This window comes from Varroa jacobsoni, unplaced genomic scaffold (genome assembly GCF_002532875.2).
Source record: "Varroa jacobsoni isolate VJ856 unplaced genomic scaffold, vjacob_1.0 scaffold_1391, whole genome shotgun sequence".
NCBI lineage: Eukaryota > Metazoa > Arthropoda > Arachnida > Mesostigmata > Varroidae > Varroa > Varroa jacobsoni.
Window position 1 is genome coordinate 137,616 of NW_019214293.1, and position 13,671 is coordinate 151,286.

Below are 13,671 nucleotides of genomic sequence, written 5' to 3' on the forward strand. Positions count from 1 at the left end.
ACACACACACACACACACACACACACACACACACACACACACACACACACACACACACACACACACACACACACACACACACAAACACACACACACACACACACACACGTACAAAAATAACTAGCTTGCCATCGTTCTTGGCCATTGACAGATATCAGGTGTTTCAGATTTCTACTGTCGTTTCCAGAATCGATTGTCGCAACGGATTGCTTGCTGACACCATTAATGTCACTCAATTCCGTAATCATTACTAGAAACATCGTAGCCACCCTCCTCTGTTATTGAAGTTGTCGTTGCCGTTCGTCGTGGTGATTTGGATCATACACGCAATTTTTACCTACATAAGATACCGGTTGATGTCGCATGAATGGAGGTTCCCGTTCAGTAGACTGCATACATACCGGTTACACATCTATTACAACAGCATTGCTGTTAGCGTTGGCTTTAAGCTAGCGCCGATAATGCAGGCGGGGCAAATGGTGCCCCTAAATCGTGAACTTAATTTGATAGCTGTAGCAGGAGCGGCGCCATAGTTGGTGATCGAGGGCATGCAGTTGGCGTCGATATCGAGGTATGCGCCGATGGCTTTAGTCATATGGGAGGCGGAACACGACATGGACATTTCTTTACTACATCGAATCCGGAGGGACAGCTGACGTCTGCACACGCCCTATACATACGTGGAGGTATCGTAGTTTGTCTCTGCTTCCATCCTATCTCGCTTTCCCGCACTTTGTTGCTTATCTACCACAATTCGCTATTCGAAAATCCAGTCGACGGACGCTCCCGTTTCGAATAAGAGTTCACTTCGACAACGGCAGTAGCGATGACGACAATAATAGCGCGAACTTCAGCGTTTAAGCAGCTTCTATTGTGGATTGCAAATGTCCCGCGTGATAGCGCAGTGGGTAATGTATTTGCCTGCTAGGCTTAGGGACATCTGATGGTCCAGGTTTGAATCCAGGCGAAGATACACTTCGGTCCGTGCTGGACAGTGCCAATCGTCTGTAAGAGTCTCTAACGGCTCAAGTACTGGACGTAAAACAGTGAAAACTTTTTTACGGCTACTAAAAAATAGGTTGATGCAACTGCTTGCAAACGTTGACACTGTAGGGTGATTATATCAATAATATGTTGGAGAATATATTGCAGAGATTCCAGAAAGAGAGCCAGCAACTGAAGTTTCAAGTCCCCCGTCCCCGAGAGAAACGAGCGGCGCGTGACAAGTTGCTGATCACAGATTCTTCAGAACACATAATCGCTATTGAAGGTCAATGAAGGGTGCGCTCATTTGCCGGCGGCAACCAGACCTCCTCGTTCGTTGTCTTGGCACAACAGCACTGATGGGCGATGCTGGTATCGTTTTATTAACTAATGCATCATTGGTACAATGCGTTGGACCACGGTCGGTTCGTTTTGCATGCGTACACAGCTTTCATTATTCTTGGAGTAGCGGCGACTGCAGTTATATAGTTCCAGTTAAGTAGTGATTATTTTTATGTTCCTACAATGTCCTGTCTGGACTAGTAGAGCTTACGCAAAGTCATTGGCGTCGACTGCAACTCATACACGATCGACTGTTCTATGTATGTATAACAGCTCTGGAAATTGATAGTTTTGCCCTGCGTAGACGTTACTAACTCCATAAAAATTGCGCAGACCGATTGGGAAAAAGCAGCAGTAATGAGAAAGCATGGTGGCTTCATGCTGTAGGTACGAAATGGAGGAACACGTAATCGGGCTTCTGCTGCATGCATACGAACGTTGGTACGAATAAGGTTAAGATATTCTCGCTATAAAATTACAACGACTAGTCTATAAAGACGATGATGTTTATGCCAAGTTTGAGTCTCAGAGGCTCTCAGATGCCAGAGAGTTATGCAGCCTCCGACTTACTGAGGGAGGCCACGAGGTGCGCGCACTCGGCCCGATAACCGCGCGGCTTCTATACGATCACGACGGTCATGAGTTGGCACCCATGGTAGTGATGACATTGATGGGTAAATAAGTGATATTGATGATTTTTGCATGAAATCATCTCCGAACGACAAAATCTTTCTAAACTGATCATTTCTAGTCGAGTATTTAAGTAGAAAAAACACGTGAACTTATGATCACATGTACATACTGACAATGGGAAAAATATGTAAGCCAATAGAATTTTCGCAAGGATACCCGTTTTTGTTTTTAGAAAGGTTTGTACACTGATGGGTTCCCAGACGTAAAGCATATTTAGTATTAATTGAAGTGTTTTTATTCTGACACATATATGAAGAATTTTGAGGGAAGAAATACGAGATTTATGTTTTTTTCTGGATCCGGTTAATAATATCAATAATCTAGCGATACGTGTCGGAGAGATTGGTCGCCTGCGCTAAGGAAACAGGAAGCCTAAGCAAGGTCCCGTACAATGTAGGTCCAACAACGGTCTTAGTAAACTTTAAATTGTCTATTCTTCATATAAAAAAAATCAGATACACTTTGTATCTAGTATCAAATATATTTTTATTCCTGATAAAATAAACTACATAGTATTTAACCAAAAGAACACAGTTACCGGTAACATAAAATTTCGATTTGTATATGGCCATATAGGTGTGTCTTGTGTGAACTAGCGTACCATAATTAACTGGCAGCCAATTCCCTAGTTCCCTAGTCCATATGTGACTCAACCCTTAGACGAGGGAAATCGTCCTAAAAGTAGATGTTGAACACATATTCAATAAAATGCGTACATTCTCATAAGTGATAAGATCGACTAATTGACCATCAATGACCCCGTTTTTAAAACTCATGCAACGCCTGGTAGCGACGGCACTCGCTATGTTACGCCGAACCTAATGCGTTTATCCCAGTAATGACTTCACATATATACGTGTATATAGATTTTGCATAGCTAACATGGTGTCTTTTAGGGAGAATGTAGGGCTTATGTTGGCACGTTCAGTCATGCGGACCGTGAACTTGTCATTAGCTGTGTTCGCTCTATGATATCATCAAGGTCTCTTTTAGAATCTCTGTTCTTGACTCGTCAGAATAGTAGTCTCATCGAATGTAATTGGTACTCGGTCTCGCCGGAACGACCGAACCGTAATCCGCCAAATTAGCCAAGCGACGATTGAGAAGTCAAGACACTATTTATTTTGGATTAGTACACGGAGGGTTATACCGTACACTTCGTCGACAACGAAAGTCCAAAACGAGACTGGGGCAAGGGATACATTATAAAACAGTGTACAAATAATTAGAAGATAATAGCAAACCAGATTCGTCCAGGGTTCGGTTGAATGCATGTTTTTTGTGGTATGTATATATATTTACGACAGACTAATATCGGCATAAATGCTTATTACTGGAGCACCAGTTGATCCTTATATAACGATACCGAGGGGAACTTTTAGGATTATTGGTATGAGCCGTTACTAAATATCTAACAAATTTGTAATTGTATGAGAACTGTGTACGTCAACAAGTGTAAGCAACGTGTACAGCATGGAAAAACTCGACAGGTTGGCATTGACAAAGAATCGCTGATCTCCGTTTGGCATTACCTTTAATACAAACACAATTAGCCTCTGCATAGCTAGAATAAAATCAGTTCTATTGAACAAGATAAGCACAGGACGAAGGCCCGTAGGGCGCTCTGGTACACATAGATAGGCCTCGATAGTTCTACATGTCGGCCACTATTAAGAAAGCCCTGTTTTGATTCGCTTACACTACGTTTCGTTATAATGCCGACCACTGCAACAGCATTGAGATCAAACGGTAGTCCCAGTCATTACTGCAGTTGTTTGCTAAATATCTTTTCTAATCCTAATTCTATCTACTAGATTCTAAATTAAATCACAAATATAATCGAGTACAGGACAAGAGGCCGGTATAACAAAAAATCGTTGATTTTTCCACTCATAGATACCCCGCACATGTCCTAGTCCCAGATCGTAGTACCAGCTACTGTATGGTGATAACAGTGAGTGCAGAGTATTAAGATGAATATTCAAAAGACGGCGTAAATCGAGCGTCTAAAATACGTGCGGAAGATCGCTTGAGCAGTGTAACCTTCGGTTAGAATTCACCGGATGCGCGCGATTTCGAGGCGATCATGATTCGCGACCAACGTAATCCCCAATAACAAACAACACCTAGTTCTACAAGACAAGCTTACTGGTGTGACCTGCCTGTATAAGATGGCTAATAAGAAAGGAGATAAACTAGAAGAAATCGGAATTCAATTACGGTTTTAAGTAGAATTGAGGTTTCTTTGTTTATTTGTAAATATCTTTTGGTCAATGTCTGTTGTGCCTGTAAAAAACAGAAACGTCCGAACAAAGGAAGAAGCGTCCAGAGTAAAAAGTGGCGCCGCTCTACGTCGATAAGAATTGTAAAGCTCTAAATGCTAGTTACTTTATTGGATATAGAGGCGATAAGATCGCGATTTGTACCTGATGATTGCTATACGCTGACTGAATCGAAATTTATCGAAATCGACCCGCGGTAACATAGAAAAGCCAGAAGTCTAGAAGACGACAAATCCGAATCAAAATACACCGTACATAAGTTAGCCAAAAGCTAGCAAAAAAAAAAAAAACAAGTAAACATAATTCATCTGTTATTAGCAGAGATACTGGCAATTTAATGTTCTATACGAAAACGATGTCTCTCATATCGATACACCTTAGAGAAGTTGTTTGACATCGGAAAGCCAGTAATGGTACCATTGTATGGTACACAAATTAATTAATGTAGAAATGCGTACCTGTTTATGGCAATAAAAAGATTCTGGGCACAATTTCCGGTATATATTATAGAAGTGGGCCGTCAAAGGAAATACGGTAGCCGTTATAATAGCTCACCATTTTAACTGAACTATAAAAATAATTCTCGCCGTGAGACAATGGGAGACGCGTGGCATCAGCGAATTCGACTGTGAAAAGGTATCGCAGCAAGGGAAAGCTTGAATTGAAAATGTTCTTTGTTGCATATCGCTAACGAAAAAAGAACGGTGTATGAATCTCTAGGCATACAAATGTCACGGAAATATCTGTTTTTTATTATAGAAAATTATAGTTTATATAAATATTATAGAATGGAGTGGTAGATGATATTTCTCAATACTCAAAAGTAGAGTATTGGCATATAAGTCGAGAACAGCGTCGCAAATAAGCTGTCTACTATTGCATTGAGGTGTACAAAGGTAACGATCCTGGCCGTATTTGAGGTGCGCGTAGAACGCTGGCGTAATTACCCACTCTTATTATTTTTATAATTTATTCCTCTGTTCCATAATTACTTTTCTTTTATCAATGCTACGCGAGAGTAGCATCGAGGCAGTTGCCAAAAAAAAAAAGCCAAGCAAATCCATAGACATACTGGTAGGCTGTGGGTACGACTGTTATTGGTTAAGTTTGACTTGCAACAGAAGTGTGCAATCAGCGTCTTCCAACAGGCACAAAGTAAAGTTACATGCGTACCACCAATTCCAATAACCTTTTAAAAGCCGTAGGACCAATATTAATTAGGTTACTATAAACTGATTGAAAATTTTCGAAGCTGAGTATTATTGCTTGCGATTGAGGACTTCACGCTAAAAGTAAAGGCTGCGCAAATCTTTCTCTACGTATAACTGATATTGTAACCATTTACAGCCACCTCACAAACAATGGAGTGCCTCGGTATCTTGGGGCAACTACTGAGGATCTGAAGCAATGCTAGGTTTAATCGTTGCTCAATATTTTAATTATATAATATTTCTGTAGTGAAAAATTCCTATGTAGCTAACTCGTACTCGAGCGATACATACGCATTTATTTTACATCAGCAGAAATAACCGTATGCACTCAGTAGCATAGGGGACTAAATCCTCATGACCTGGATAAACCTGGTTGGATTTGCCTTAACAATTCTCAAGAAATCACCCTGCTCGCTCTCATTCTTAAGCATTGCTACTGAGAATTATTATACTAAAGATAACGGTAATAAGAATTATCACAACTTGATTTACAAATATGTATACGTAAATGTGTACAGTGGCGAGGCTCAAATTAACAGCATTTGTCCTAAAAACCATTTTTCAATCCGTGACATATTCGACCTATCTGCGCCAGGTCGTCGTACAGCTTCAGTACCCAACTTCAACGATTTACTACGATAGAGAAACTCGGCTAAAGAAACATTGCTTATTATGCAAAAAAACTAGTGAACCCAATTGCACAACCTTCCCGGAGCCGTCTAGTAAATTGTTACCCCGGAAATATTGACGGACGCATGGCAGGTCATTTATGCACTCCGTCAACAAACGGCCTATGGCGTTTCGCAGCATATCAGGACTGATCGCAACTACTAATTACGAAATCTACTCAATTATATATATTGGGGGCGCGAGATTTACATAAAGCGTACACTAGAAACCAGGTATTCGTTACTCAACAATAATATTCGGTGTTTTTTTATCGACTAACCTTAATCGTATCCTAATAATTCAATTATATAAAAGCATAATAAGCTACCGAACCGTCTGATTGACGACTACGAATAACTAATTAGAAGTGACCTTATGTCTTGCTAATTGTTCCATATTGTCTCCATTTGGATTTTTTCAGCGACTTCACCTTTAACTAGGTTTAGTCTTTGCTGCGAGCTCGTATAAAAAGAAGCTGTAAATAACGCCTATGTTTGTGTGCCTCACTGACGCACCTCTATTTTTGCGTGAGCTCCCATGGATCGAGGCATAAACGATTATAATGCGCGTTACCAATGAAAATTTAAGCCAAAGTCTGAGTTTCATAACTATATGCTCCTTCTTATTATAATATATTGTTTTTTTCGACGACGATTACGAATAAGAGGTTTCCGTAGCATCACTTGTCACCAAGAATCGGTAGAACGTGGTCCGAAACAACCGTAAGATGCAAGTGTCAAGGTGAGTTAGGCAATGCCGAAAATTACCGGGCGTTTACTCCGGGCTTGAGGAACCCAGATGCTGTCTATTAAGCTTTAAAAACATGTGAGGCTGTCTAGTTTCAAAGCCAAGCGTAGATGCCCTTCGTTTTTTTAATTCATGTCCGGATCTATTCCCTTTGTGATTCAGTTGACGGGACCCAAGTGTCACTTACTTGTCCGCAGATAGATGTTACCGTATCCCGACGACGTAAAGCACGATACTATTGTTAAACCGCTTTCCACTTTATTGCTTCCTCTAAGGTGTGGAACCTATTTGGAACACTATCTTAGATTCCTCGAAGGGAGGGAGGGGAAATGTTGTCTCCGTTTCTTTATTCTTCCTTCACGTTTTGTACTTCAGGACGCACGTCTGCAGCCTTCATTTTTTCGCTTATTTAAGTTTTTATCATGCGCATTATAGTCCCGAAAAAAGTAGTACTGTACACCCAAGCACGGGATGAATAACGTCACAATAACCATGTTCCAGAATGTACTTTTCTGCGCTCCTCTCGGAAGGCTTCACGTTCATATGAAGTGTGATGCACGCCAGTTGTTTCACCTGTCCCGCACAAAATACGTGCACGTCGTGGTTGGTAAGGTCCTATTATCATTATTGTAACGAACCCCTAGGTCCGGGATGCAAATCTTTGCTTGTCTGTTCCGTCTTTTTTCTTGCCATTTTCAGGCCGTTTTTGTTCTAGCTATCGACAAATTCATATCGTTTGCCGGTTATTGTTCCGCCAGAAGATCTTAGGATAGCACAAAGACCATCTCAGTGTATAGAGCCGCATATGCCCTGACTACTTGACTTTTCAACAGTTCTTTGTGCCTTAAACAAAGTAGGGCAGTATTCACCCATGTCGGAGCAACATACAGGGCTAAGACGACAGCCACCTAATCGATGCCTGACGCCACCCAAATCTAACGAATGATTACTTTTTTACCGATATATTCTGCCGCTGTTTGTTCAATCTCTTGACGGCGTTTTATGTGCTTGCGCTGTTCGCAGTCGGTGGCGGCCGCTTACCAATCAGCGAGTAACTGTTGCTAACCTCGGAGCAGCGCTACGAGCACTGAATAACACACAACCTCAGCTAAAACAGCTTATCAAGCGCGAACGCAGGCGGTAGGCCGATATCCAAATGATTCGAGGCTCATAGCAATGACGACGGTGATAATGGCTGCCGTTACTAGAATAGACAGTTGCGAACATCAGTCAGTTTGATAGACGTGCTTTGCCTTTGCAAGCGATTAAGTCAGCGGACAAGCCAGGAGCAAACCTGGCCTGAGCGCTGCCATAGCGAACGTTGATTATTGTTCGACTTGTCAACTATAGCTCGATTAGAACAATACGTGTCACGTTTTCGTCCTACTAGAACATAATGACATCGCGCCGTATTGTTGATACTGGCAATGCATCAAGTGGGTCCGATGACGCCAGCCAGGAATAGTGGGCTGCTGGGTGATCCGCAGGGACTGCGGTGCCGATCTGTGGTAGTTGCCTGTTTGCGTGTTAATAGACGGAGCGAATAAGACGAAGAAGTAAGACGTTACGCTCATTTCTGCTACAGTCGTTGCTGCTTCTGCGGCTGTTACTGTCATCGTCGTAGTCGAGTAATTTGAATGCAACGCCAGATCGATCCGTACAGTCTGCACGGTATAGCAGGCTGGCGCTAGTAAAGCTGACGCCAGTGCTGGCGTCCGACAGCGGCAGGTCTCGGCTTGATTGCAACCATAGCCATTTCTCGGGTCACTATTTTTACCATTTCTGCTGCCGTGATCCTGCTGCAACTACGGTTACTGTTGCCATCGTTGTAACAGGCCTCGGTAGCAGTAAGCTACGAACGAGTTACCAGAAACACCATTAAATAGTATAGAAAGGAAAAGCCAATTTACCGGCCGGCCCACCGACCAAGCCCATAAGCTATGTGGCCTACTGTCACCTACACGGCCCCGAATTGTACGAGCGTGCGTCTGTATATAAAAGTATAATGCCTGCCTCATCGAACAGTTACTGTAGTTCGGATCCCTTCGTAGCATTCTAGCACTGAGGATTATAGCTCGTATAATATGACATATCGTATAATATGTACGCGTCTACGTATGCGCGTAAGACCTCATCATTTGCGTCGAAGAACATTAGTCGCGTCAAGAAACATTGCAGCTGAGGAGGTCACTCAGAAGGTGAGAAGCAAGAACAGTCTTACACGTTTAGTGGTATGATTTTTGGGATTGTTGGTCACTTAGACCGATAGAGGGCAGCTGTACGCGACTGGTAGTGAGAGGCGGGTCACGGAACAGATTCTTCAACGTTTTGAAGGAATACCGAAGCATTACACTCGAAATGTTATGCAATAATGAAATTATCGCCTTATCAACGAAACTAGCTGCTTCAGTGATCTGAAACAGTGCTCATTGGCTGGCTTGGAAATACTCTGATTGACGTTACAGCGTCGGCACTGGTTGGCGTAGTAATAATATCTATTCTCCTACATAGTTCTTTCCTAGTAGGAAGTTGTTGCTTAACAAACACCTATATAATAGTATAGTCTATCATTTTATATGTGTGTAAATATTCAGTATGCATGCATGCGTTCTGACTAGGTGCAGTCAGTGAACATTAATCGAGGTACACGATGCAGGTAATTATCGGTTCATGCGCAGAACAATTATAATCGGCAATGACGACATTTTTTCTTATAGCAAACGAATCGTGTTTTGCTGGAGCAAACTAGAAGCTGTGCTGGACAAGACACGAAATTTTGTCATCGAAATGATTAAGCGTATAGACGCGACGATGTAATGTCATCTAACAAGCACCGTCCTATGTCTTTTAGCGCCGATGTACCCGTAGCTATGCACACAGATTGTACGTGTACACATATTGCTAAATTACCATTTGACTCTAGTTCAAATGTGCTGTCGCTGATCCAAAGCGCACCGCGACCTTTCCACGGGCCTATCAACCGTATTGAATATATGACAGTTAGTAGTAGGCCTGTACCTGTATATTCTGTGCTACCAGTTTTGCCTCGATGAATTCCGCTTTTCGTGGGACCCACATTTTCCTCCCTAAGAAAATCAAGAACACCAGTCCGCTTTCCCAGATAGAACTTCTACCAAAGTAATCGAAGAGTTAGAGGCCTTAATTACTTTAATGAAATTTAAAAAATTAGTTAAATTAAAAAAATATTTACGTCTCATTCGAATGGGCGCGCACCTAAACCATCGAAAGCAAAGTTACCTATCTTTTTTTCGACAGATTTAGATATACTGACACGTCTCAATCAATTCTTATTCTATCTATTGTTGCTTTGAGCGAATCAAATGCATAGAAGTAGTCGTGGTTACGTGGGCATCGTATCGATTAAATACATGGTCGGGGACAGAAAGTACAATATATAATATACATTTTTTAACGTTATAACTTTGATCCTAATGTCGCTGTGTACGGTCTACTCGGTGTCGAAAAACTGTAATAAAGACAGAGATTTCCATACAAGCGTGTCGCTGCGTAGTTCAGCTAATTCAAAAGGATATGTATGAATTATTGAAAATAAGGATATTTACGACATAAAATTCATTGGATGACTTTTGCGGCCTGTCAATGGCGTCCGGTACGTAAACGTTTTGATTGGCTGGGAAGTTAATCAACCGTACCATTACTGAGACTATATTTTCCACCATGAAATGTTCCGACACATGACGTAATCAGCACTGGTTGGGTGAAATTATATGTATTTAGTAGTGTACACAAATGGTAGGACTGTATTACTCCAGAAGGTCTTGGCTGTTATCAGCAGAAGGCGTGAACTGGGCGACATCGATTTCGTTTTGAATGGCAAGGCCGTGGGGAATGTGACACTGCAGCCGTCCTTACCGAAAATACGTACGCAATAGTATTGTAACAAGTCAGCAAAGTGCCGTGTTTCCTTAACTTGACCTTCTGGCGAGTGCCATTAAACATAATTTCCTATATGAATATACTACATTATTAGCCTGGCCTGTGTGCAGGCAACTTGTAGCTAAGCAAAATGCACATACTCTCTTTATTCTACCGTGTCCTGAGTGAACAGGTAGATGCTAAACATTTTCAACTTATGAGCAGCGTTTACGAATACGTAAAATGTTGGGAAGAAAAGACACTAATGCGTAGAACCGTATTTGTAATTTCTTTTATTGAGCCACTGTCCTTCATCAAGTAGAGTTTGTCCTATCGAGATCAAAGAGTAACAGTCATTATAACCTAACGTAGTAATGAGATTACTTGATAAATTGAAGTTTCAGTTGAAGTTTGTGATTCTGAATTCTAGTTGGCATTCTCTGCTTAAGTCCCTGCTTATGTTCAATTGATCTCGAAAGCTTTTCAAAATATTTTCAACAGGGAGTAACGGTAAGAACGCTAGCTTGACGAAACCGGTCGTGTCATAGATTCTGGCTACTTTCTTTTGAAATCACTCATGAAAGTCGACACAGATGCTTTGCAGCCGGCATGGATGATCAGAGTTCACCTTTCATGACCTAATATTTTTAAAGACTGCCTTCAAACCCTTTATAGCCTAGGCTTAGCTCTCAGACAAGCCTTTAATTGTCAACTGAAATGTATCTTAGGAACTAGTTATCCGAATTTTCTTCTAATCAGCTCCCTCTTTATCTATTCTCTCCGATTTTGATCGGAAACTCCTTATGTCTTCCTAGACCGAAAGTACATTTTCATCGCGTAGTAGCCTGACACAAAAGTGATAGGCGCCACCATTCGATATATGGCCCGTCGCTTCCTAGATTGTCGGCATTGTCGGCTCTAACGTCATGTGGACCGCTTGAAATCGCAAAACGTTTTTGTTAATTCGGGTCAACAATAAATCCAAAGAGTTCTACCGTTGAGCAATACCCAGTTCTAATAATAACAATAGTAATTATAACCAGCACGAAGTATATAATAATAATAATATTCTAGCGTTATATAAATTCGAAACGCACTATTCTGCGAAAATAGTCGGACTGGGTAAAGCCAACGGGTCAAATACGTGTACTGCACTAAGGGGGAATTGTACCCTAATTGTAAAAATAATATAATTCTAGAAATGTGCGGTGGCAATATTATAATTGTTAGAAATCTATCGAAGGCTGAATAATGACGAAGCTGAATGCATTACTAGCAGAATTTTCTTATCAGAATGGATAAATATATTCATGGGCGTCAGATAGCGTCAGGCGAGCGTGGGACTATGTTGTAGGGTGACTATTTTAAGGACAAACCATTACATTGATAAATACTCATATATATATATATATATACAAATAGCCCTTGCCGTCTCTCGACCCTGACCAAGATTCTGAGCTACGAGACTAGGGCACCAAATTATTAATTACTGTAGTTAATTTCCAGACTACTTATCAGTACGGCCTAATATAAAATATAAATATTTCGATAACACCGTGAAGCCAGTTGGCGTGATGCGAAAGTAGAAATACGTTTCAGTCCTTAGTGTTCTGCAGATTGATCACTTCAAAGATGCAATTTGAAAATGAATTAAATCATCAATGGATTTGCTTTTACGTCAGTTGTGTCTCAGGCGGGCACTATGCTTCAATGGACTCCACTCAGTAACTGAATACGCCTCAATGGCTTCCATAACGTCTGGCTTATGCACGTCTGGTTGATGGCTGGTTTTCGATGGTGATGTGGATTCCTCAAAACAAAATTTTAGCGATTCTAGCTGCATAAATTAAGATGAAGGTGTTGTTTACAGGCGAACCCTCTCAATCAGATGTAACAGAAAATGCTCGATTTCAACATCACAATAGTGATATTCATAACCCATAATTATGAAAAGTAGGCGTTGTTAAGTAATCTACGAGAATACTACGAGTTCGCTATAGCTCGAGGCGAAACATGCTGAAGACGGGCGTGCGCACAGAAAGTAAACACCTAAATTCTCAGCCTTTTGACACAATTTTCAAATTTAGTTCCTAATTAATTAAAGCAATTGCAATTATGATCTATGACATTTTATCGCTTACCAGAGACTTTAATGAAATAGAATTTATTGCTGTTTGAGATGAAACATCCAGGAACCAATTTTTTATCGTTTAAGCTTCCGAGAACCATTTCCCCGCCGGTAGATTTGGCCTGTGCTAAAGAAGAAGTGGCTCGAGTAACTAAGCTTTGCGAATAAGTTACGTAAGGAAGAACATCCCAGCCCAACAGAAAGGCACCCTAGGGTCTGTATGGGGACGAGTGTTGTCATAAGGCAAGATCGCTCTGCAGCCCCATTAACCGCCCTTTCAATTCAACTTTACAATTTAGCCAGTCGATATCTACATTATTATACGATAGCTGTTTCCCAAAGACTTTGAAATTCAAAATAAAGTACTTTTCCTCGTTCCATCGAACACCCAGAAGAATTTTTATTCTGTAGATATATAGAACGAACCGTTTTGATGTCCGGACTCGAGTGGAACATCCGAAAAATCTGGTACAATCTGGAAATGAGGTCCAGTACCTTTTTGTCCTTCCAGCCTATACAAAGCCCACGTATCTTTTTTGTGAATCTTTACCATAGCGCGCAAATGGTTGAACACTTTTTGTTGTCTTATTTCTAACAAAGCCGCAGGACCCTTGCTCGGTAATGCTTAAGATCTCTCGAGATGTCAGCAGTATAATTTATCGCCCTCTCTGAGAGAGCTTCCTCTACGAAATCTAGCCAACTTTCTAATAGTCGCAAC

General features: G+C 41.2%; 1 protein-coding gene across 1 annotated transcript in view; it reads right to left on the reverse strand.

The window, feature by feature from the left end:
* The window catches only part of LOC111269511 (uncharacterized), a 121,890-nt gene extending 113,945 nt beyond the window's left edge, over positions 1 to 7,945 (reverse strand). Inside the window, exon 1 of the mRNA XM_086972128.1 lies at positions 7,116 to 7,945. The gene's annotated coding sequence lies outside the window, so the exon portion shown is untranslated. The remainder of the gene's footprint in view (positions 1 to 7,115) is intronic.
* Between the last annotated feature and the right edge of the window lie 5,726 nt (positions 7,946 to 13,671).